Here is a 26,977-nt window from a genome sequence, read left to right as displayed (position 1 = left end):
CACATTTGGGCTAGTGCATCTGCTACTAGTCTCTCGCTCCTAGACAAGGTTCAAAAGAGTCGCCAATCTGATAAGCCCTGAACTGGCTTCTAAGCTTCAGCCTCTGTCTCATCAACGAAATGTTGAGTCCCTCTGCCTGTTCTACAAGTATTTTAGTAGTGAGTGCTCTGGCGAACTGCACACACTTGTGCCCCCACGATGTGGATACCCTCGACAAACCCGACAGGCAGCTAAATCCCACCCCCACACAGTAGAGATCCCTAGATGTAAAAGATCTTTCTACCCCAGTAGTTTCTTCCCCAGAACCGTTAGACTCTGGAATTCCATTCCAGGTCCCTGCTTTGCCAACTGTACTGACATGTAGAAGTTCAAGTATAACGTGAACCGACATCTTGCTGCCCAAATCCCAACATAGTACTCCAGTAGTTGTTGCCCCTGATAGTAGCTCCCTACACCAAAGTGGCAATGTGCCTTGTTTGGGGTGAAAATGTAATAAAAAATATATATATATTATTTATTATTATATTATATTATTTATATTATATTATTTATTGTTATATTATATTATATTATTTATATTATATTGTATTATATTATTTATATTATATTGTATTATATTATTTATATTATATTGTATTATATTATTTATATTATATTATATTATATTATTTATATTAGTCAATGAAGGACATGTTTTTATTTTACTGAAAACAATATGGAAAAAAATTTTCTCAGTTTTTTTTTCAGCATAACCCTTAGTTTGTAGTAGCAGGGAGATTATGAAAACAAAAAACCTAAATTATATTAGTTCTATCAAAAATATTCTGCAATAAAATTCTATTAAAATACCTAAACACTAACTCTGAGTTTCGAGTGGCAATATGGAAAAAACAGTAAAATACAAGAGGCGTTCAGTGAAGAAACGAAACCTGGCCCAGTTATAAGTTTTACTTTATGTAGGAACCATTCAGATTTAAGCATATCTTCCATTGTTCAATGCAGCTCTGGAGACCGTTTTTAAAGAACATCCTAAGTTGGTCTTCCAACGATGATGTGACTTTGGAAACCAAGGCTGTATTATTTGGGAAACACTTTCGTATCAAAAATAACTTAATGGCTGGAAAAAGGTGAAGTCAGAGGGCGCAAGGTTAAGATAGTAGGGGGATAAGAAGTGATTTCATAACCACATACATATGCTTCAGATCTGGTGACATGCGCGTTGTGAACCATGGCATTGTCTTGCAGGAGGATTATACCATTGCTGCTTTTGATTACTTCTCTTAATTTCCTCAAAAGTGAAGCATAATGCATTAATGTAATTTTGGTATCCTTTGCCAAGAAATCTGTTCTCACTACTCTATCCTGGTCCCAGAAGATTGTAGGACTGATCATGCCCGTGGACGGCTGCAGGCTTGCTTTCTTTGGAGATGGTAAGTTCAAGTGCTTCCACTGCATTGACTGGAATTTGGTTTGCGAACTATACTGACAAACTCAGGTTTCATCAGTATTTCAAGAACTTTGACTTCTTATCTTGGCACATGTTCAAATTGATCTTCGAGCACTCTATGCATTCTCGTTTCTGGAAAGGTGTCAAGAGCCTGGGAATCCATCTGACAAACATCTTATTCATTTACAATGAATGATAATTTCCACAAACCCTGTACTAATCTTAACCTCTTGAGCTAATTGGTCAATAGTCACATGTTGATCTTCAAAGATAGCAGCCTATACTTAACTGATATATGTCTCATCGATGACAGGAGGATGGCGACAAGGTCTAGAAGCTGTTTTCACAGATTTTCGACCATGTTTGAATTCATAATGCCAGCATTTTACAAGGTCATGTGACGAGGTATCATTGCCATATGACCCAACCACATGTGATGGTCAAAAATTACATCAGTAACGGTTGAATTAGAGCTTTTTATTATGTGAATAATCCCGGGCAACAACCAGTTGTCTTGCTGATGCAAATTGTTTTGTTGACGACACAAATCACAAGAAGGAAAAATAATAGCGGGAATGAGGAGATTGATAATAACATTAATAATAATATTGTTTTATGAAAGAAACCAGTGCATGGTGTTAAATAAGATTGTTTTATCTTGGATATGACCCTGGCTTCAAGGTTTCGCCTGTGTGAGAAACTTGTGCGGAAAAATTAAATTTATGTTATGTTGGAATGCACAAGTGATTTTGTCAATTTGGCCAATCAGGGCAAATCCATTTATGATGCTATGAAATTAGATTGACTCAATGAAAAACCCAGACCTCTTAAAGCCAAACCATCACCTCCCTATAAGAAGTCACGCAGTGCATTTTTTGCCAGTCGAGGTGAGTCTATCCACCTCTCCACCAACACTACACCCCCCCCCCCCCGCTCATTGACCGGCAGATAGAGAGAAGGAAGTGGAGACAAATCGATCGTCGAAAAAAAGGTTTTGTTTGGAATCAGTCTAAGAAGTTGCGTTGTTAAAAAACAAAAAATTGCACATATTGTTTTCCTTTTCATAACTGTAAAATGACACCATTGTATCCAGAATTTATTTATAAAACAAAAATCAAAGACTTATGACTGGAGTGATTTATTTGTTGCATATAGAATTCGTGACTAAATCCCAATGAATGCTACCCATTGGACTTAATTTCTTTCAGGTGACAGAAAGCAAGAAGAGAAAGTTGGCCAACCCAGCACCCGCAGACTTTGGCCCATGACACATATATTTGCTAGAAACTTTGAGTTGTTGATTTATCTTTTTCTTGTATTCTTTGTATATTTTTAAAAATTTTGTTTTTCTGCTGGACATTGTTGGAGCAAGGAATATGGGAATTGCATATCAACCCCGTCATCATAAAAGCAACCATGCTATTGAACTTTCTTGGGTGTTCCAAAATCGATACCACCTAGGATTACACTTATGTACTGATGAACGCAATGGTTTTCACTGAGTTATACCAAATGTTTCTTTCAATTCATCAGTCTTCTGTGGTGTGCGTCTTTTTAACTACAAAAATCGGATCACTGCACAACACTAAACAGGCTCTATTTCGCACCTGTAAATCAAAAACCACAATCAGTTCAGAGCTGCAATTTGTAGAGATACATTCGTTTAAAAACTAGTCTGTCAAATATTTTCGCACACAGCAAACACACTGGCATAATTTGTAAATAGAAAATAATAAGCAATTGTCGCTCTTTTGACCTCACCTAACAAACAGGCGTCGACATTAACTTCCGTTTCAATATTTTTTCCATTTTTTCCTTCCATCTCTCTCTCCTTTCTCTATCTCTTTTCCCCGTGGCATGCAACAGTGATGGACAACGAGCGACGCGCTCTAAAGCTTGGCGCACACACAAAAACGATTCTCGAATGAAACAAACTTTGCATACTTATCCAGTCTTAGTGAGGTAAGCTAAACATTACAATGAATTATCTCAGTAGCAACATTAAACTAAATAATTAATATCAATCCACACATGAGCGCCAGAGATTAGCAAACACACATGTACATAATACACATATGCTCTTATATGTTTTTTACCGAAAGGTATTGCTTGTAAGAAATGCATAAATGTTTATACTGATTTTAACCTCTTGAGTTAATTGGTGAATAGTCACATATCGATATTCCAAAATAGCAGCCTCACTTTGACTGATATCTGCCGCATCGGTGACAGGAGGGCGGTGACCAGGTCTGGGAGATGTTTTCACTTATTTTCAGCCATGAATTCTACAGGTTGTACATACATAAACTCGGCATCTGTCTTCATTAATTTATAAGTCGTTAAAACATGTAATGCTACCGCAACAAATTTGCCACACAAATCATTTCACATGCAATATTTTAGATAGATAAGACATACAAACTTAGGTTAAGGCATTACTTATTAAATACTGCTTTTTATATTTCATTTTAAAAAAATATACTGAAAAAAATGTCCTTTTAAATCATCAATTTTCATTTTAGAAAAATAATAAAGTTTTAGAGACTCAACTAAAATTGGATAATTGGTTGAATTGAATTATTTTAAATAAAAGGGGGAAGTGTGCCTTACAGAATCCGAGTTATCATCATTGGTCCGTGAAAATAGATGAAACTCGATGTATTTTAAATTATGAATTTAGATTTATAACCAAACAAGTATAAAATTACACACAGTAAAACATGTTGTAAATCTGTAGTTTTTCACTCAAAATGGCGGCCGAGTCTGATGTCAATTAATCGTCTGCTATTTTAAAACTGATATATTTTGTTATAGATTAGATAAAAAATGACTTTATTTTCACAATAAAACTGAAATTAAAAATATTTTCTAATAATAAATTATTTTCTGTAAACTAAGGAAGAAGCATTTTAAAGCGCCGTTGTAAAATAGTAGACTGCTAGTTGACATCACAGTCCACCACGATTTTGAGTGAAAAGACTAAAGATTCACAAGACATATTCTTAGCAAGAACTAGCATGGAAACCCGACGTTACTCGAAAATGAATGATGATCAAAAAATGTTTCATATTTTATTTTTCAATCAAATCGATTGATTGCTCTGCAGTGACTTAGTTCACATTGTAGTCTACATTGCACTGTAGAGAACCTACTGTAGATTTTATAAAAATTTGTATATATAATAGCTTTAATGAAAGTTTAAAATGAAAAAGCCAAGTATCATGGTTCAATTGTGCTCTAAACAGAAACATTAATTTTGAACGCGTCTCTGTCATATCAAAGAACCTACTGTTGATTTTATATGCCGGGCCTTTCTGCTTGTGTAGTAATAAAACTTCTCAAATACACTTGTTAGGCTGTGTAAGATGTTAACTTAGGTCAAAATCGGCTGTATTTTCTTTCACCAGATTATTTCGATTATCGATTATCAATGACATTCTGATAGAAAAACCTATCTAAGATCACTACCAGGCACATAAAGTATCTTCGTGTTAAATTTCATAAAAATCGACCCAGCCATTTTGAACTCCATAGGAAACGAACTCACAAACATACAGACACACAAAGTTTCTTTTATATGATAGGAGAGAAGAGATAGAGATATTGACCTATCTTATAGGAGAGATACTGTTTATGAAGCAAGCGAGATGAAATAATTCTTTGGAAAACGTTTTTCTAATGTTGTTTCATTGTTTTATCCAGTTTAATTCTACCAAAATATGTTTTTTTGACAAGGGAGTCATCATTTATCAATGCCCGAAGGCCATTCGAGGATAAGGATTAATGAATGTAAGGCGGTAGAGTAGTAATCATTAATGGTGTAGATTTCGGTAGAATTTGGACTATTTAAGGGGACGATTCAACAAGAACTTGTTTACATTAGACTTGAAGGCTACCATGTTGCATTCAACCGGGAAGCAGGCCAGCGGAACAGTGTTCCACAGTCAGGTAGTTCTGGGAAAGAAGCTGTGTTCGTGAAATCTGTGTATAGATTTAGGCAGAGATAGAGAGTGGGGGAAATGATATATAGTGGTTATAGCTAGTCGAGTGTATTTTTTTGCTTGTTTTTTGACGATTTAAAAACAAGATTCCTTTAGCCCATTTTCCCCTTTTATTTATTTTGATCGCATAATCTTTATCCATGCCTGCTGTTAGATAAACAATAACAGAATCTATCTATCTATATATATATATATATATATATATATATATATATATATATATATATATATATATATATATATTATTTTACAACTTCGTATTGACTTAATCCATTACAATTTTTTCTATGGACAGAAAATTTACTGTTTGCTTCGTTAGACGGCAAAAATCAAAACGAGAAAGGGAAGAAAATATGATTTTTAGGGTTAGGGGTAGGAGTGGATATTAACAAAATAAAAGAAAAATAGAAATAAAAAAAGAGTAAAAAGTCAAGAAGAAAAAAGGTGAGATAGAAAGAAGGAAAGAAGCATACATTTGCGCTGTGATCAAATTAAGTTAAATTGAAGAGTGAAGAGTGTGGGGGTTATGTATCTGAAATGAATTGAGCATGTCAGAATGCAGACGTTGCCATGGTTGAGGTGAGGGGTTTACTGTAATGTAATGCAGTGTTGTCGGGGAGGTTTTTTTTCTGTCGCAATGTTAGTATACGTCTAGTTGATTGCATTCTAACATACACCCTATATATCCTATATATACACCCTAGATATGTTAAGTGGGAAAGCATTTATATGACAAATAGTTAACATACGTCCAGTTAGTTACATTTAATATACGTCCTATTATTTATATTGTCTTTGCGGCAATTGCATGATTTCGGTAAAAGTTAGAAATAGAAAAATAGAGGGTTAATAATTAGGAAAGAAAAAAAGGGGGAAATACTGGGGTTTTAAATTTTTTTAAAAAATAAAACTGCCAAGAATCAAATGTGGTATGTGGCGTAGTTAACCTGCTAAGTTTTGAGACACTGTGTTGAACAAAGATGGCGGTGTAGTTCAGACCAGTAACCAAGATGGCGGCCAAGAATCAAATGCGGTCCGTGGTGTAGTTAACCTGTTAAGTTTTGAGACATTGTGTTGAACAAAGATGGCGGCATAGTTCAGACCAGTAACCAAGATGGCTGCCAAGAATCAAATGCGGTCCATGTCGTAGTTAACCTGTTAAGTTTTGAGACATTGTGTTTAACAAAGATGGCAGCGTGGTTCAGATCAGTAACCAAGATGGCGGCCAAGAATCAAATGCGGTCCGTGGCATAGTTAACGGTGAACTAATTGAATTAAAAATTCGACAATTTTTATAATAATTTTGAAACCTTTTGATTGGTTGTTTAGCACAGCCGGTGTTTATAAAAATGATTTGCGAATCCATTCGTCTCATACCCCCATGACTCGTCTGATGGGGAAGGTCTCCTAGTGGCTTCGGCTGCAGGGAGACAGGGTAGTACTCGTCAAGGATTCGTCACTTGACACTCAGCCCGACAGGTGAGGAGCCAGGAACCGGCCCAGCACCTGTCGGACTGAGGTACGCCGCCTGGGTAATACCTAGGAGGCCCACCCTCCCAGGCCTTGCCACCGGGCTTTCCGGTGGGGCAAGTTTATTGCTTGTTGCCTGAGGCGACCGACCGGGGAATGCCGACGGGGTTACTCAGGCAATTTTTTAAATTGCAGGAGTGCCCCTCCTTTAGGGGAGCCTTTGGGGTTCCCACTTTTCGGCCTTGTGCCACATTTTGCTGATGTGGGCAGCAATTAAATATATACCCCCATCACTCGTCTGATGGGGAAGGTCTCCTAGCGGCTTCGGCTGCAGGGAGACAGGGTAGTACTCGCCAAGGATTCGTCACTTGACACTCAGCCCGACAGGTGAGGGGCCAGGAACCGGTCCAGCACCTGTCGGACTGAGGTACGCCGCCTGGGTAATACCTAGGAGGTCCACCCTCCCAGCCCTTGCCACTGGGCTTTCCGGTGGAGTAAGTTTATAGCTTACTGAGGCGAGGAATGCCGACGGGGTTACTCAGGCAATTTTTACAATTGCAGGAGTGCCCCTTCTTTAGAGGAGCCTGGTGGATCCCCACTTTTCGGCCTTGTGCCACATTTTGCCGAGGTGGGCAATAAATAAATAACTACCCCCATTAGAAGTAAAAACATTTTACACCTCTCCCCTTTTTTTTGATATAATGGAAAAATCATTTTGGATTCAATTTTGGTTTGACTTGGGAAAAGGAAAGAAAAATAAATAAATAAAAATAAAAATAAACAAATAAATGAACAAAGAAAAATAAACCAATAAAACAATTGTTTTTTTTTTTTTTTTTTTTTTTTTTGGTTTTTCTTCTGGTTTTGGGGGGATTTTTCTTTATTTTCATTGGTCAAAAAGAATTATTAATATATTGGTATAATTTGTGCAAAAAGAAGCCATTTTTTATGACATTGAGTTTTTGGGGGTGTTTTTTGATACATATAAAAATAAACACTTTTCAAATATATATATAAACATACAAACAGAGTACTTTTCAAATACATATAAACATATGCATAAAAATTCACAAATATACATTTTTTTTTAAACAAATGTTTGCCAAAAAAAAAAAAGAATTATTTGACAAATAGGAAATTTACAAAGAAAAGGTTTTAACAAGGGACTTTTTTTTTTTTAAACAAAAACTGGAAACATTATGTTAAGTATTAATAAGGTAGATTAAATATGCCGGACTGTTTTTATCGTATCCTACGAAAGTACCTTTTTCGCTTTTAGTATTTAGTTTACTGGTGTTTTCTATAAATGCAAAACAATCAGAACCAAATAGATGCATTCTGTTCATTTTAGGTTTTACACAGCAAAACGCTTCATACGGCGTTTTTCCTAGCCTCTTATTGAACGATCTATTTCTAATATATGCTGCTGCCATTAAAGCGTACATGCATAAACTATGCGCTAATTTCGATTCGATAAGTAGGCATCTTGTCATCTCAAAAAGGGTTCGCCATGCCCTTTTATTTCAGCAGTGCCATTTTGGAAGGGGGAATACGGCGCTAATTTCTCGTGTTTAATACGGTGGTTAATCAATAGAGGTTCAAAATCTTTACTAGTAAATTCAATCCCATTGTCTGAGTGAATACATTTTACTGAACCGTACGGGGCAATATCAGCTAAATATTTCTTAGTGGCGAGGATAGTGTCAGATTTGTTTTTTTAGAAAATAAACTATAATTAAACCGGAAAAATCATCACTAAAGTTCAAAACGTACCTTAGATTATTTCTTCCCATCGGGCTGATCGGACCTGCTGAGTCACAATGCACAAGTGAGAGAATTTTTGTAGCTTTTTTGTCTGGCGTTCGGCTTATATATTTTGTCATTTTCCCCTGTGCACACACACATCACAATTTGGGAGATCATCGGAAGGTATTATTTTCATGCCTTCGACTACATTTGGTAATTTTTTAATATCAGCTGTATTGCAGTGTCCTAGAATTTTATGTCAGGTTTCCAAGTCGTGACAGGCAGTTTTTGAGGGAACCATACTTTTTAAATAATATAGTCGGCCATTTTCTTTAATGTCAAATACAGTTCCATTGGGGTATATCAATTTTGACTTATTTTGGCCAAATTTTATATTCGCGCCTTGTTTAATTGCAGCCTGCACGGAAAATATGTCTTGTTTAAATGTAGGTATAAACAGAGCATTTTTTAGAATACAGATTTCGCCTTTATTATTTTTTAGGGATATTTTAGCATCGCCTCTTTTCAAGATTATATCATTCATTTGACTACCATCGGCAAGTTCGACAAAATGACTTTTTGGATTAAAGTTTAAATCAAAATTAATAAAATCAGATTCCTTGGTGATAACGTGCGCTGTAGCACTACAGTCTACAAGGAGATTTTTACCGTTTGCGGTATTGTCAAAGTTACATGTGAATAGAAATGTATGTTCTTCCTCAAAGTTCTCAACGTTTTTTATTGACATTGGGAACTTTTGTGGTTGGATCATCCAGAATTATAGCAGATAATTTTATTCTTTTTCTTGGGAAAATTACTTTTGGAGAACATGTTGTGGTGAGGTGCGTAATTTGGTGGTGTCTGCTTTCGAGAAGCATTTTTGAACTTCATAATATTGCTGGAGTTATTATTGTCCACGAGCATGCGATTAGTCTCTTCGTAACTGCGCAATGCCACTTTAAATTCACTGAAATTTATGGGTTTGTCTTTCTGAGTTATAATAGTTGTAAATGGTTTAAAATCGGCTGGAAGTCCCTTGAGGGTCATTGATATCAACAAGCTATCGCTTATTATTTCATCTGAGAGTTTTAAGGCATTGGTGGTTGTTTCTGCCCTTATAATGTAGTCGGTAATACTTTCATCCTCGTTACGTTTCAGAGACGTTAGTTCTGTATATAGTGATATAATTTTTGGTTTCCCTTTTGATAAATAATGTTCTCTTAATATGTTCAATGCTTTCCGTCCGTAATCCAATGCGTCTCTTATAATCAGAGGCAGACTTCTATCGTCTAAGCATTGAATCAGTTCTGCAGAAACAGTTGCATTCTTTTCGAGAAATTCCGGGTCGTTTGGATTCTCTGTTGGAGATTGTATCACTTTATGTAGTTTTCGAATCCTTAGATATTCCAGAAATTTTACCTGCCACAATTCAAATTTAGATTCCGATCCGTCAAAGAAAAGACGATGGCTGGGCGCATAACCTGTTAAGTTTTGAGACATTGTGTTGAACAAAGATGGTGGTGTAGTTCAGACCAGTAACTAAGATGGCGGCCAAGAATCAAATGCCGTCCGTGGCGTAGTTAATGCGAACTGATTGAATTCAAAATTCGACAATTTTTATAGTAACTTTGAAAGGTTTTCATTGGTTGTTTAGCACAGCCGGTGTTTATAAAAATGATTGGCGAATCCATTCGTCTCATACCCCCATTAGGAGTGAAAAACATTTTACATTAAATTCTTTATTTGGCCAATCAACTCTGGTGTTCTGACTTCCTTACTCCTCCCACACCTTTCATCATTCCTCAGAGACATCCTGCCTTCCTTGAATCTCTTATGCCACTCAAAAACTGATGCACAATTCATTCAAGATGGTCCAAAAGCAGTCTGAAGCATTCCATACGTTTCTGTAGCATTTTTTTCCAAGTTTAAAACAGAATTTTATTGCATATTGTTCTTCTAAAGTGTCCTCACATCCAGATTGTATTTTTCAAATTCATCAGCTGTGACAATCAGGCTTTAGTAGGGTGTGTTCCAATTCCTGTTGTAGCTGTTCATTTGGACCTGAAATTATAAAAATTGGTCAGTCATCTTATAAGATGTATAGCAATAAAATATTTTCAACAGTTTATGACAATTCAAAATGCCTGTACAAAAAGTCTGGAAAATTATTGAAGGCACTTTGTGTATATATATATATATATATATATATATATATATATATATATATATATATATATATATACACAAAGTGCCTTCAATAATATATATATATATATATATGAGTATGTGTGTGTGTGTGTGTGTATATATATTTCTGTAGAAATATATTTTCTTATAATTTATACCAATCCTTATTTAAGAAGCTCAATGTAATTATAGAGCAGTATAGAGAGTAAATGACAAAAAACTATATTCCAAAATTCATGATGTTGACCATCTTATAATTTATTCCTTGTAAAAGTCAACTGAATTAAAGGAATAAATTATAAGATGGTCAACATCATGAATTTTGGAATATAGTTTTTTGTCATTTATTCTCTCTCTCTCTCTCTCTCTCTCTCTCTCTCTCTCTATATATATATATATATATATATATATATATATATATATATATATATATATATATATATATATATATATATATACTAGAAGGACGCCCAGCATTACCTGGTCATAAAATATGATATTTTGTTTAATGCATATTTTCTATTTATTATTATATTATATTGGACTCAATATATAGTAAGGATTTAAAAGTTTAAAAAACAAAAATGACTTGTGCATCACCACCGAGAATCGAAACCAAAATGTTTAGCTTATGATTTACTTTCTCCTTTGACGTTAATGCCTGAACTATTAAGACATTTTTCCTGCAAGGCTAAAATTTAAAACATGAACCAATAGCTATTACGTTATGCATGCATATTCGTAATTTCGCCGTTCGACCTTCACCGGAAAAATTGCATTTTTTTAATTTTCACACTTTTGCACAGATTTTCCCCAGCTAAAATTCAAGTATTTTTTGTTCAAATAAATAGAAAAAGTTTTTTAATATGAATATCAATACACAAAAAACACCAATATATATATATATATATATATATATATCTATATTTTTATAAAGTAATAGGGTTCGTGTGTTTCTGTCTGTGTGTACAGCTCTCCATCATCAACGAAATATAAAGGAGGTAAGAGGGTAGATCTCTCCTGGTAGAGAAACATTAGAACCCATTTTAGGATGTTTCTGTTATAGGAGACATAAGAATCAATGCCTAATTTCTTTATATACTAGTCTACAAACCACCCCCATATCGAATGACTTATGCTCATTTGCATATCACATTATATTAAATCTCTTTAACTAATTACCTCGACCTTATTACATATTGGAAATATTCTAATCATTTCAACTGTACTATTTACAAAATCTATTTAACATTTAATTATTTAATATATTTTCATTTAATTTTATATTCGATTTATTTCACTTTACTTATATTATCTGAAAGGTTTACTGTTTGTGCAATCGGAGATTTACGTCATTACATGTTGTCTGTAATAGATATTTTTCTTTTTATTGGATTTTTTTTCCACTTATTTTTATTATTAAATTTACTTTTTTAAAAAAATAACAATATGAAAATGTTTATAATTTTAACTTCTGGTGCTTACGCATTAACACTTTTTTTTTAACCTATTTTCAAAAATAAACAATAATTTTTATTTATTTTAAGCATAACTTTATTAATACATTTTTTTTTTATCTAAACTTGAAATTTCACAATATTTATTTAAATTCCCACCCCCCTCCTCACACTACGAATGCCTTTCGAAATAATAACGTATTCTTTCCGCACGCTACCAAACCTACAGACATATCTACGTTTGCTCTATCAACTGCTGGATTTTAAGTTAATACAACATTAAAAAATTGAAATTAATATTAAAAAAGGTTTGTGAACAATATTTCTTTCAAAATTATTTTTTATATCACTGTTCTGTTTATATTCCTATAAATTTATATTGTGAAAATTTACCACTTACCAATAATATAGACGAATTTAGGAAAACTCGTCTCGGGAAAACTCGTCTCCGGAAAACTCGTCTCCGGAAAACTCGTCTCGGGAAAACTCGTCCCCTTTCGCTAGGTAAGAAAACTGGTCCCTTATTGAATAAATACCGATTGAAAACACATTTTATGATCATTCTTGAAGGAGATATTATTTTTTAAAATAGACTATAGCCCCCCCCCCTAATATTTTTTAAAAATATTTTTACTTGTTTAATGTTTTCTTTTTTTTTTTTTTTTTTTAATAAAATCGATTTTCTAAGTGTCCGTTTTCTACCTAACTGGCTAAGTTCTTAGTGGTTTCACTTATATTAAAGCGTTTATTATGTTCATACAAAGTTGATTACAAATTTTTTTTGTTCTTATTTTAACGATGTTTTTTCGAGTCATAAAAACAATAATAAAAAACAAAACCAAAAATTTAAAAACTGGGAGCGTTACTTTTTTGTTTTGGTTTTTTAATTATGATAGTTTTTTTGTTGTTATGTTTTTGTTTTCTCTCATATCAAATGCACTCATGCGTTATTTAAAATTATATTTTTATCCATTATCAACATTTATTGTCGTCCTGTCAAATTTTGCAAAACTTAACTAATAAATTAAAAGCGAAATATTTTTTTGGCGCAATAGATGCCATGTGCTTACAATCTCTCGTTAACTAATTTTTAATTTTTTAAATTTTTACTTAAAAATTCTAAAATCAATCATTCAGAGAAAAAGTAATCACTAAATAAATTTATTAATCAATTTTATTGAAAACTCCGCTATCGTTTATCAAGAATCTTTTTAATTTCATTTTTTGTTGGTTGTTTTTCGGAGGGAGATATAGTTTTACCCCCCCCCTCTAAATTATATTTTAAAAAATATTAAAATTTAAATTTGGGTTTGTATTACTGTACACATAGATTCGAAAAAGTAGTTAAAAAAACAAATATATAACAAATAAATGTTATCAAAGGCAAGATAAGTTGGGTTACCCGATAAGTTACTTTTCTACCAAACTGGATATAATTCTCGTGTTTTTATTCAATTTAACATGTTTATTCAGCTCGAAAAACATGCAGTGTTTACCGATGTATTGGAAAATTCAAAATGGCGGCCGACTCTCTCTTAAACACGGTAAGTTCGGGAAAAGGTGTTATAAATAATAAACTAGACAAAATACTGTTAGAAATTTGCTCAATATATGTTACCGTGACATAACTTGACATATATTCGGTGGTTTGTTAATAGTATTTTGTCTGGTTTATTATTTATAACACCTTTTCCCGAACTTACCGTGTTAAATAGAGAGAGTCGGCCGCCATTTTGAATTTTCCAATACATCGGTAAACACTGTATGCTTTTTGAGCTGAATAAACATGTTAAATTAAATAAAAACACGAAAATTATATCCAGTTTGGTAGAAAAGTAATTTATCTTGCTTTTGATAACATTTATTTGTTATATATTTGTTTTTTTGACAACTTTTTCGAATCTATGTGTACAGTAATACAAACCCGAACGAGAAATAATGTCCGGTAAATCACATCTTAGGGGTCTTGATAATCGCTAAAAAATAGAAAATTAAAGAAATTACTGAGGGAGATTTAGTTTTAAATAGAAAATAATAAATTTTAATATTTTTTTAAATATAATTTAGAGAGAGGAAGAGAGAGTGGGGGGGGGGGTTTAAAACTATATCTCCCTCCGAAAAACAACCAACAAAAATGAAATTAAAAAGATTCTTGATAAACGATAGCGGAGTTTTCAATAAAATTGATTAATAAATTTATCTAGTGATTACTTTTTCTCTGAATGATTGATTTTAGAATTTTGAAGTAAAAATTTAAAAAATTAAAAATTAGTTAACGAGAGATTGTAAGCACATGGCATCTATCGCGCCAAAAAAATATTTCGCTTTTAATTTATTAGTTAAGTTTTGCAAAATTTGACAGGACGACAATAAATGTTGATAATGGATAAAAATATAATTTTAAATAACGCATGAGTGCATTTGATATGAGAGAAAACAAAAACATAACAACAAAAAACTATCATAATTAAAAACCAAAACAAAAAAGTAACGAAAAATCGAATCGCTCCCTGTTTTTTAATTTTTTGGTTTTGTTTTTAATTATTGTTTTTATGACTCGAAAAAACATCGTTAAAATAAGAACAAAAAAAATTTGTAATCAACTTTGTATGAACATAATAAACGCTTTAATATAAGTGAAACCACTAAGAACTTAGCCAGTTAGGTAGAAAACGGACACTTAGAAAATCGATTTTATTAAAAAAAAAAAAAAAGAAAACATTAAACAAGTAAAAATATTTTAAAAAAATATTAGGGGGGGGGGCTATAGTCTATTTTAAAAAATAATATCTCCTTCAAGAATGATCATAAAATGTGTTTTCAATCGGTATTTATTCAATAAGGGACCAGTTTTCCTACCTAGCGAAAGGGGACGAGTTTTCCGGAGACGAGTTTTCCGGAGACGAGTTTTCCCGAGACGAGTTTTCCGGCCACCAATATAGACAGTTCAGTTCCTTCGGTATTTGTGGTACCGTTCTGAAATATTAACGTTACTATTTTGAAAGCCATGAAGGCAAAGATGTTTTGTAACTTATTTTGTGCTTCCAACTAACAATTAAAAAAAAAATTATATCGTGAAACTTCAATTTTAGCTAAAAAAATGTTTAAAATAAATAAAAATTGTTAACTCTTGAAAATAGTTTAAAATTTCAAATAGTTTTCATATTTTTTATTTAGATGATCTGCTTATTTACAAAATATCGTGAAACCTTAATTTAACCTAAAAAAATATTTAAAACATCATATTACAAGAATTACGCCCCCCCCCAATATTTTTTTAACAAGGTTTCGGAATAATCGCCGACAATGAATCTGATATTCAAACACTTCGCAACTGAATACTTTCGTAGATATTATTATTTTCCCAGTACTAAAGTTGGATAAAATTTTACTTTAATGCCCATATTACAGCTTGGTTCTTACAGTGCATAATTATCAATTTCTTCTACTGCTAAAACAATTTTTTGGTGAGGAAAGCTTTATGTTTTGGGATTGTATTGAAAATGTAATGAAAATTTCAATTTCGTTCCGTTTTAATCTTTTATATTTTACTTGCCAATATAATTGAAAGAATACAATTCAACTATCGTAATTTTATATAAATAAACAAAAACAAATATTTTAAAATAAAACTTTATTAAAAAAGAAATAATTTTATTTTTAAATGAAAAAAATCAATTTAGTAAAATAATTGTATAAAACATCCCAACCTCCCCATGTTAAGTATGGCTTTCTAAATAAACACCCCCAGCCTTGTCAGCAAACCTGTAAACCTATAAAAGTTAACATTTCGAATGTGAACAGTGATTTTTCGATTTTGTTAGCGCTTGCCGCAATTAAAGACAATTAAAACGGAACTAACTTTATTTCCATTCTATTTTTTAAACAACCCCCAAAACATAACGCTCTCTTCCAGTTATAGCCAATTTTTTTTTAATTAAATAAAACAGTTCAAAATAAACAGATAAGCGCATTTTCTTTTACATTTTTCTTACAACCAACGTTGTCATTTAACCAACTGCAGGATACCGTTACTTTTGTGGGATTGTTTTGAAAATGGCACGGAGATTATAATTTCGTTCCAATTTAATCTTTCTGGTCGAGCCTATTTCGAAAGCCTGTCTTATCATAGATTTGAACTACAAATAATTTATTACATTTTGATTATTACTATCTTAAGACTTAAAGCTTATATTTATTTCATTTTTCTATTTATATATTGAATTAGTTATTTCCAGTCTTATTTAAACGTAGTGCTTTCTTTAAACCGATGAACCTTTTATAAAAATATGAGTTTAACGTAAAGAACACGAACAAGGTTTTATTCAACTGAATTTCTTCCAGTTTACTAACAAAATATATAAATTTAAGAGATATAAATAATAAAATAAAAAGGTTATGTAATTTAAAAGAAATACACGTACTCACAAAAGCAGAACTTTTTTTTACACATTTTTTTCTTTAAAACCATAACAATGAGACTAACAATTACCTAGATCTTAGTAATTATTTGTTTTAATAGAACTGTTTTAATTGTACTGTTTACATATATTAGTTAACCTAAGTTGGTATTACATTTATTTTACATTTACTTTTTTTTTTTAATTATTACTTTTAGACTGTGACGTTTACACCCGGAAGTAATGAGTCACAAGTAGGCCGCTTTTATTCATTTTTGCTACAATATAATTGTTTATAATTGTACTATTCAGAAATATTATTTATAGTTCGTCCATTTCAGTTAGTATACATTTCCTTTACGCTTAATTAATTTACAATCATTAATATCGTTAAACAATTCCGTTTAAAACCGAAATTATGCCACCCAAACGAAGTAGAAACGAAAGTGAGGAAGAAAGAATGGAAAGATTGGAAGCTAATAGACTAAGAGTTGCTGCAATTCGCTCTAATGAAAACAATTCAGATAGAGAAAGACGTCTAGAACTTAACAGGATACGTCAAAGAGAAAGGAGAGCAAGACTGTCAGATTTGGAAAGAGAAACCCAACGTGAAGCTGACAGAACTAGACATGCTGTAAGGCGGTTAAATTCATCACAAGATGAAATTCAAGAAAGGCAAAGATATGCACTGGAAAGAGAAGCAATATTACGATCGAATGAATTATATGAGGTAAGTAGACGTACACAAGGTCAGTTGAGAGTGGCTCAACGACATCAGAATGAATCGGAAACCCAACGAAGCTTTCGCCTATACCAAGGGCAACAACGAGAGGCTGCATGGAGAGAGAGTATGACTTTGCCCCAGCAATTGACAGAAAACGAGGCAGCTAGACAACGAATGACTGCTTTGAGACACCATGAAATAGAACACTGCAATAGAAAAGGATTGCTCTACAACAAAAATGACTCTCTCACTACAGCTGATATAGGAAAAATGGACAAAGTATGTCAACATTGCTCAGCTGTAAAATTTAAAGGAGAAACCCCTGGTTGTTGTTGTTCTTCTGGCAAAGTTGTGCTTGATAGCTTTCCACCACTGCCTCAGTTGCTTCAAGATTTGCTCTCCGGCAATGGTCCCATCTCTAAAGATTTTCTGCAAAATCTACGCAGTTATAACAATTGTTTTGCAATGACATCATTTGGTCACAAAATTGCGGCAGTACATGGGTGGAATCCTTCTTTTAGAATTCGAGGCCAGGTTTGCCACCAGATTGGGAGTCTTTTACCACCTGAAGATGAAACAGCAAAGTTTATTCAAGTCTACTTCTTGGATAGTCTGGAAGAGGAACTACATAATCGGGGACGTGACAGTAGACTCAATAGAGACATTCTCCGAAGTCTGACTGAATTTTTACATGAGAACAACAGCTTCATTTGTCAGCTGAAAACAACAAAGGAGAGGATTGAAGAAGAACACTTGGTAGAACATAAAGTTGTCATAAGGGAAGACCGAAGGCCGCAAGAAGAGCATCCACGGCGATTCAATGCTCCAACAACAACGTATGAGATTGGAATATTAATGGAGAATGAACCAACAGCTAACCGGGATATTGTCTTGCGTTTTAGAAATGATACATTAAAACGGATCTCCGAACTACATCCCCTCTACGATACTTTAATGTACCCGTTAATGTACCCCTTTGGTTCTCCATCTTACAACATCTACATGAAGGCATCCAATGGGCGAAAAGTTACCCAACAGCAATTTTATTCGTACCATTTAATGACTCGGCCTGGAAACTATTTTCTCTGGTACCGAAGGCTATTTCAACAATGGCTGGTGGATGTGTACTGCAAGATTGAAACAGAACGTTTACAGTTCCTGAGGCGTGAGCAACAGACCCTGAGAGCTGACAATTATAGCAACTTGAGAGATTCAATTCTTAGGGAGGATGGGAATCCAGAACAGTTTGGTCAACGAGTTGTACTTCCGGCAACTTATACAGGAGGCCCTCGATACATGTTTGAGCGTCAAAGTGATGCCATGGCATATGTTCGGCGAATGGGCTGAGCCGACCTCTTCATCACGTTCACAACAAATCCAAAGTGGACAGAAATTACAGAAAATTGTCTTCAAGGGCAATACCCTCAGGATCGTCCAGATATTGTTGCCAGGGTTTTCAGGCAGAAGCTAAAAAAGTTACTTGAATTTATTAAAAAGGGAGGATTTGGCAGGTTGAGGGCTTTCCTGTACAGTATTGAATATCAAAAAAGAGGACTGCCGCATGCACACATCCTCACCTGGCAGGCCCCAGAGGACAAACTTCTACCAGAAAAAATGGATCTCTGCAGATATGCAGAGATCCCTGACAAAGAGGAAGATCCTGATCTTCATGCTAAAGTGATGGCACATATGGTGCATGGACCTTGTGGACCATTTAATCCAAATTGTCCATGTATGATTGACAACAAATGTTCCAAAAAATACCCAAAAGAATTTCTTCAGTGTACCGAGCAAGGCCAAGACTCTTACCCCAAGTACAGGCGAAGAAAACCAGAAGATGGAGGCCAGACTGGTACAATAAGGATGAAGAGAAATGGTCGGTATGTTAATCAAGAAATAACAAACCAATGGATTGTTCCGTACAACAAGGTCCTCCTTCAGCAGTTCAACGCTCACATTAACGTAGAAATTTGCAGCTCGATCCAAAGCATCAAATATGTCCTCAAATACGTGAATAAAGGATGTGATCAAGCAGTGTTTGAACTACAAAGAACTGATGGAGCAGCTAACCAACAAGGCCAAGTACAAAGTCACATTGTGGATGAGATCCAGCAGTTCCAGAATGCAAGGTATGTCGGCAGTTCAGAGGCGGCCTGGAGGATATTGGAACATCCCATCCATGAACATTTCCCCCCAATTGTACAACTTTCTGTTCATCTTGAAAATGGGCAGCGTGTCATGTTCTCAGCTGATACTGCTCTGGAACGAGCCCAAGGTCCACCGCCTGCCACAACTTTGACAGCATTTTTTCAACTCTGCCATGAGGATGACTTTGCAAGGGGTCTCAAATACGTAGAAGTCCCTGAGTTTTACACTTGGAACAAATCGACAAAGAAATGGATGAGAAGAATGCGTGGGGTACAAGTTGAAGGTACTGAAAATGTATGGAAGGCACCATGCATTGGGAGAATCTACACGATTAGTCCAAAAGCAGGGGAGTGTTATTTCTTACGCCTGTTGCTCAATGAGGTTGCTGGTCCAACTTCATTTCAAGATTTGCGAGCATACAATGGTCAGGTGTTTGAAACATACAGAGCAGCGTGCCTTGCTCGAGGCCTTCTAGAAAATGACCATCACTTGCATCAAGCAGTAGGAGAGGCAAGTGCCACTCAATCACCTTCAAATTTGCGAAGCCTATTTGTGATAATTTTAACAGCCTGTGAGCCAAGCAATCCTCTTGAGATCTGGATGGCTTTTCGTGATGTAATATCTGAAGACATTCTTCACAGATACAGGCAAGAAGTTAACAATCCAGAAGCAGATTTTAATGAGGACATCTACAATAAAACTCTTTGTCTAATTGAAGAAAAAGTTCTCCTTATGTGCGGTCAACCATTGGCAAGCTATGGATTACCTGCACCAACGCAAGGGAGAGATGAAAGACTCGCGAGAGAGTATCAACGTGAAGTTACTTATAATCTTGAAGAACTTTCCCTACAAGCAGAAAATATGCAAGAAAAACTGACCGATTCTCAAAGAGAAGTTTACAATTCATTCATGGCAATGTTGGAAGCACAAGGTGAAATGAACAAAAACATGATGTTTCTTGATGGTGGTACGGGCAAGACTTTTGTAATCAATTTGATCCTTGCAAAGATTAGATCCATGAGAAAGATTGTGCTTGCAACAGCATCCAGTGGCATTGCTGCTACTCTACTACAAGGTGGCCGCACTCTTCACAGCACTTTTAAAGTACCCTTGGATACTCATCGAATGGATCAGCCAGTTTGCAAAATTACTGGTAACTCAGCCATGGCAAATGTAATTAGAGACACCTCTGCAATCATTGTAGACGAAGCCCCAATGACGCACAAGAGTGCTTATGAAGCAATTGACCGAACACTGCAAGACATCACAGGAAACAAGAATCCCATGGGTGGCATTCCAACCTTATTTTGCGGTGATTTCCGTCAAATCCTCCCAGTGGTTAAAAATGGCACAAGGGCTAACATTGTCAATGCAAGTTTGAAACAATCCTATCTCTGGAGGCACGTTATAGTGAAGAGACTGACTACTAATATGAGAGCCTATATCTCTGATAACACAGCTGCAGCAGACTTCTCAAAATTGCTTCTCCAAATCGGTAATGGTCAGTTTCCTATCACTTCTTCACCTGACACAATTAAGATTCCAACTGCGCTTGGTAAATGTGTCGGTAATCAGAAGCAACTGAAAGACAAAGTGTACCCAGACCTGCAAAACAATGGAAAATCACCGGATTGGCTTGCTGAGAGGGCTATTATTTCGCCATTAAACAGCAATGTGAATCATTTGAACAATTCAATAATGGATGAATTTCCAGGAGACACAAAGCAATACAAGTCAGTTGATTCGGCTACTAATGAATATGAAGCTGTTCACTACCCTGTGGAGTTTTTAAACTCTTTGGAGATATCTGGAATGCCTCCACACATTTTAAATCTCAAAATTGGATCGCCAATCATGATTCTTCGATCCTTGGAACCGCCAAAAACAACAAACGGAACCAGATGTGTTATCACCAGATTGCACACCAATGTACTTGAGGCCACCATTTCCTGTGGTCCCTACAAAGGCGAACCCGTTCTACTGCCAAGGATCCCCTTAGTTCCATCGGACTCAGAACTTCCATTTAAATTCCGGAGACTCCAATTTCCTGTGAAGGTGTGTTTTGCAATGAGCATAAACAAAAGTCAAGGTCAGACATTTAACACCATTGGCGTAGACTTGACATCAGACTGCTTCAGTCACGGTATGTTCTACGTCTCCATCAGCCAGACAGGAAGTTCAGAAAAACTCTACATTCTGGCTCCAAATCAAAGCAGCAGAAATGTAGTTTACCCTGAGGCTCTTCAGTGAAAAGTTCGAGAAATGGATATGAGGAAAAACTGACATGATCTGATTGTGGTAAGTTTTTAGTATTGAATGTGCAAGATAAAATTTAAGCAAGAGTTGAAAATTACTTCAATGAAAAATTTACTATGTAACATCAAGTAACCTTCCTTTTTGATGAAAATGTTTTGTGAAGTTCCTGATTGAATTTCAGTCACTACAAGAGGTAGTTAAAATGTTAATCACCTTATGCAATCGTTCCTCTTACAACATCAACTTACTGGAAAGGTGCCCACAGATTTTGGTACCCGAGTGCGCAACAAAGCTCCGTGCGAAGCACGGGTATCTTTGCTAGTATATATATATTTTTATAAAGTAATAGGGTTCGTGTGTTTCTGTCTGTGTGTACAGCTCTCCATCATCAACGAAATATAAAGGAGGTAAGAGGGTAGATCTCTCCTGGTAGAGAAACATTAGAACCCATTTTAGGATGTTTCTGATATAGGAGACATAAGAATCTTTGCCTAATTTCTTTATATACTATTCTACAAACCACCCCCATATCGAATGACTTATGCTCATTTGCATATCACATTATATTAAATCTCTTTAACTAATTACCTCGACCTTATTACATATTGGAAATATTCTAATCATTTCAACTGTACTATTTACAAAATCTATTTAACATTTAATCTATCTTCTATCTATCTATATCTATATCTATCTTCTATATCTATCTATATCTATCTATATCTATCTATATATCTATAAAAACAGAGATGTGTGTGCCACAGACGATTTCTGATTGGTTAATCCAATAATCACATCTCCTAAAAAAGTATAGTTCTTACGCTCTTAACTTTACCATAAAATATTTTGGTCTTATTTATTGTCCATCTTGGAAGGGTTTAATTTTTTTCTAACTTGCCATTTACAAATTAGAAAAATACGAAAGTTACAGACATCACAATCCAACCTCTGACTCAACGTCCGCCATTAACACAAGAAAGCAAACGCTGGACAGATTATTAGTACTACTACTACTACAAACAATACAGCACGAAAACACGCGCACACACGCACACACACTCACGTCCACTACCGTCCTTGGCTACGTCACGTTGTTATGGCAACACGATAAATACACAGTAAATTTGATTTTCTTCATTTCTACGCAAATATTACGCAAATATAAATCATATAGAATATCTGTATGAATATAATTACACGTAATAGTTAAATAAAGATGATCATCGTATAAGAGAACCGAAAAAAAAAACTAATAGGGAATTTGTATAAAGTTGTATTTTCTTTATAAATAAATAGAAAAAAGGGGTGTTGATAAGACTATCGATACTTATACAGTTTAGTGACGACATTAAAAAATGGAAATATTGAAAAAAATTTTTATTGTCCGTAACTGTTATAGACTGAAGTTCTCCGAAAAAAAATTCTTACAGCGAAAAACAATTATTTATCACGACGACGTCAACGTGGCCATTTTGGAAATGTACCTAGCAGAATACCTCCATTTTAGGCCAAATTTCGCAATCTAGCCTTTTTTTTTCTCGCCATATTGAGATGCGCACAACACATCTGAAATTTTTTTACGTTTTTTTTTTTTTTTTTTAATCTGCAATTTTTTTGCGTATTTTTTTTTTTATAAATAAGAATACTATTGAATATGCAAAGAAATTGAAGAATGCAAAGAATTGAGGAATTTTTATACGAGATTATTTTCGAAACATGCTCGGTTGGACACGCATGGATAACTTCGAAACTTCGTTTATTTACTTCTGTTACAAATTAAAAAAAAAAAAACACCCCAAAAATGGCATCTGTCTTCGCAAAAAAAAAAAAAAAAAAATCTCATTCTGGTGGGGGGGAAAAAGGGCTAGATTGGCCTAAAATGCAGGTATTCTGCTATGTACGGCAGTTACCTGCCCTTGGGGAATTCCTGGGCCTGCAATAACATTTCCAAAATGGCCACGTTGACGTAGCCGTGATAAATCATTGTTTTTCGCTGTAAAAAAAAAAAAAACTACTTGATCAAATGAAGTGAAATTTTTTTCGGAGAACTTCAGTCTATAACAGTTACGTACAATAAAATTTTTTTTTCAATATTTCCATTTTTTAATGTCGTCACTAAACTGTATAAGTACCAGACTATCAATACACACAAAAAAATATAGATTTATTTTTGGGTAAAGTTCCCCCGGGTTTTCCTTTCACTTCAGTAAATAATGGTCTTTTGTTATATATATGGCGTACTATTATCTTTATATATATGATGTTTATGTTTATATATATGTATAAGTGATAGTGTCTGTGTGTGTCGGTGCGTCTGTGTGCATTTCCCTACGTTAAAACTCTGTCAATTTTAAGCCTACAGATTCGAAATTTGATATACAGGGTACTGAGATTTGGGAACATCGATGTGATAGGTTTTCGACAGAAATTTGGCGATTAAGTGGTCAATATTCAACAATTAGACCTTTGAGAACTCTACCAAACTTCTCCTACAATTTAAGGTCTGAACACGTGATATTTTATATATATAGATTCCTTGGACATGGATCTAACTTATTAACTTTACTTGATCCCTAAACAATAAATGTTACGAGGTCATAATAGGGGTAAAAGTTTTAAAAAATTGACCTTTTTTTTTTCCTAAGCAAACACTTCAAAACACCTGGGCAACGCCGGGCACCGATTGCTAGTATATCTATAAAAACAGAGATGTGTGTGTGCCACAGACGATTTCTGATTGGTTAATCCAATAATCACATCTCCTAAAAAACAATCGTTTCTACGCTCTTACCTTTACCATAAAATATTATGGCTTTATTTATTGTCCATCTTGGAAGGGTTTAATTTTTTAATAACTTGTTATTTACAAATTAAAAAAATACGAAACTATTATACGAAACTAAACTACACGAAATACGCGCACACACGCACACACACACACGTTCACTACCGTCACGTTGTTATGGCAACCAAACCCGCTGACTTCTTTTTCTCATTTCACTCGTGGTCTTAAATTCATTTCGGGTTTGTATTACTGTACACATAGATTCGAATAAGTTGCAAAAAAACAAATATATAACAAATAAATGTTATCAAAAGCAAATTTTTCGTGTTTTTATTCAATTTAACATGTTTATTCAGCTCGAAAAGCATACAGTGTTTACCGATGTATTGGAAAATTCAAGATGGCGGCCGATTCTCTCTTTAACACGGTAAGTTTGGAAAAAGGTGTAATAAATAAAAAACCGGTTAAAATACTGTTAAAAACTCGCTCAATATATGTTACCGTGACATAGGTTAACATATATTCGGTGGGTTTTTAATAGTATTTTGTATAGTTTTTTATTTATAACACCTTTTCCCAAACTTACGGTGTTAAAGAATGTGTGAGACGCCATCTTGAATTTTCCAACACATCGGTAAACACTGTATTCTTTTCGAGCTGAATAAACATGTTAAATTGAATAAAAACACGAAAAATATATCCAGTTTTTATCGGTTTTTTACCTTCTCTGCAGAAGTACAAAAAAAAAAACAAACAAAAAAAAAACGGAAGGTACTTTTACAGAATGTTAAACTAACCCTAACCGATGTTTTATGTTTAGTTTAGGAAAAGTCAGAAGAAATAAAAGTCATTATTGCATGAAATATACGTATTTAGTTGAAGTATTGTTTATGTCAATTCTTTCGAAGAAATTTAGCAAGAATACCTGTAAACCAGGAAATCGGTAAAATGTCATCATGGATGAATACTTGTCTATTATAATTTCTACCCTTGACAAAAACTTAGCCATAACAAAAGAGATTTATTGTTCAGATTGTTTTTGAGATTGATTTCTAAAAAGATATTTTATAAATAAAATCGACTTTAAAATTAAAGACTTAAATTACAATAATTGAATTTAAACATTCTTATTTCAATATTTGCAAAAATGATCACAATGTCAGGATTTCATTTTATTTCAGAATCGATGGCAAATACTAATATTTAACATTAGTTTATCATTTAAGCCGATAAAAGCCCTTTTTTTTCCGAGTCATAAAAGGATTTGGAGTTTCCTATCAACCTTTCGGGTGCAGTTGCACGCTCTCAAAATAACTAAAGTGTTGGCTTTAAAAAAAATTGGTTCATTAAAACTAAACAGGTTTAGTTTTAATAAAAAAAAAAAAATTAAAAAAAAATCGCTTTGGTAATTAGATATGTCGTATGGTTATCCCTAATCGCTGAATAAAACCGCTAACGAGTTGAATGATTACGACATAAAATTAAACTCGGGTTCCTGAAACGGAAACTTCGTTTGTTTTTGTTTTTTTCTTATCAATATATTTACATTGTTATTTTGTTTCCTTTTCAAGTAATCCAAGTTACAAAATTCCCACTGTTTACTATGCTAAAATCACAATGACTAATGTATACCTATTAACCCTTATCCTTGAGTGGCCTCTGGGCCTTGATAAGTGGTGACACCCATGTAAAAAAAAAAAAAAAATCACTCGAACAGTTTTCTTTTTATAATGTACAGTTTTAAAAGTTTAAAAACGATATAGTTTTTACTTCAGGAAAATTAATGGGTCAGTTTTTACGATGTGCCCTGTTAAAATACTGTTAAAAACTCGCTCAATATATGTTACCGTGACATAGGTTGACATATATTCGGCGGGTTTTTAATAGTATTTTGTATAGTTTTTTATTTATAACACCTTTTCCCAAACTTACGGTGTTAAAGAGGGTGTGAGACGCCATCTTGAATTTTCCAACACATCGGTAAACACTGTATGTTTTTCGAGCTGAATAAATATATTACATTGAATAAAAACACAAAAAAGATATCCAGTTAGGTAGAAAAGTAACTTATCTTGCCTTTGATAACATTTATTTATATATTTGTTTTTGACTATTTTTTCGAATCTATGTGTACAGTAATCTTGCCAGGATGCGGAGGAAAATGAATGAAGGGGGAGGGGAATAAAATAAAAACATTTTGGAAACAGAGTAAGTTTGAAAGAATTGCTTTGCACAGAAAGAAATTAATGAAAAAATAAAATTAAATTTCTTTTCTTTCTTGATTTTTTTTTTTAGTTTTTTATGAAAAAGGAAGTCAAAATTAAGACTATAAAAAACAATTTTTATTAAGAGCGAA

The sequence above is a fragment of the Euprymna scolopes genome, chromosome 21 (assembly GCF_053919585.1).
Source record: "Euprymna scolopes isolate OS-2025 chromosome 21, ASM5391958v1, whole genome shotgun sequence".
NCBI lineage: Eukaryota > Metazoa > Mollusca > Cephalopoda > Sepiida > Sepiolidae > Euprymna > Euprymna scolopes.
The sequence above is the reverse complement of the archived record's forward strand: the minus strand, read 5'-3'. Positions refer to the sequence as shown.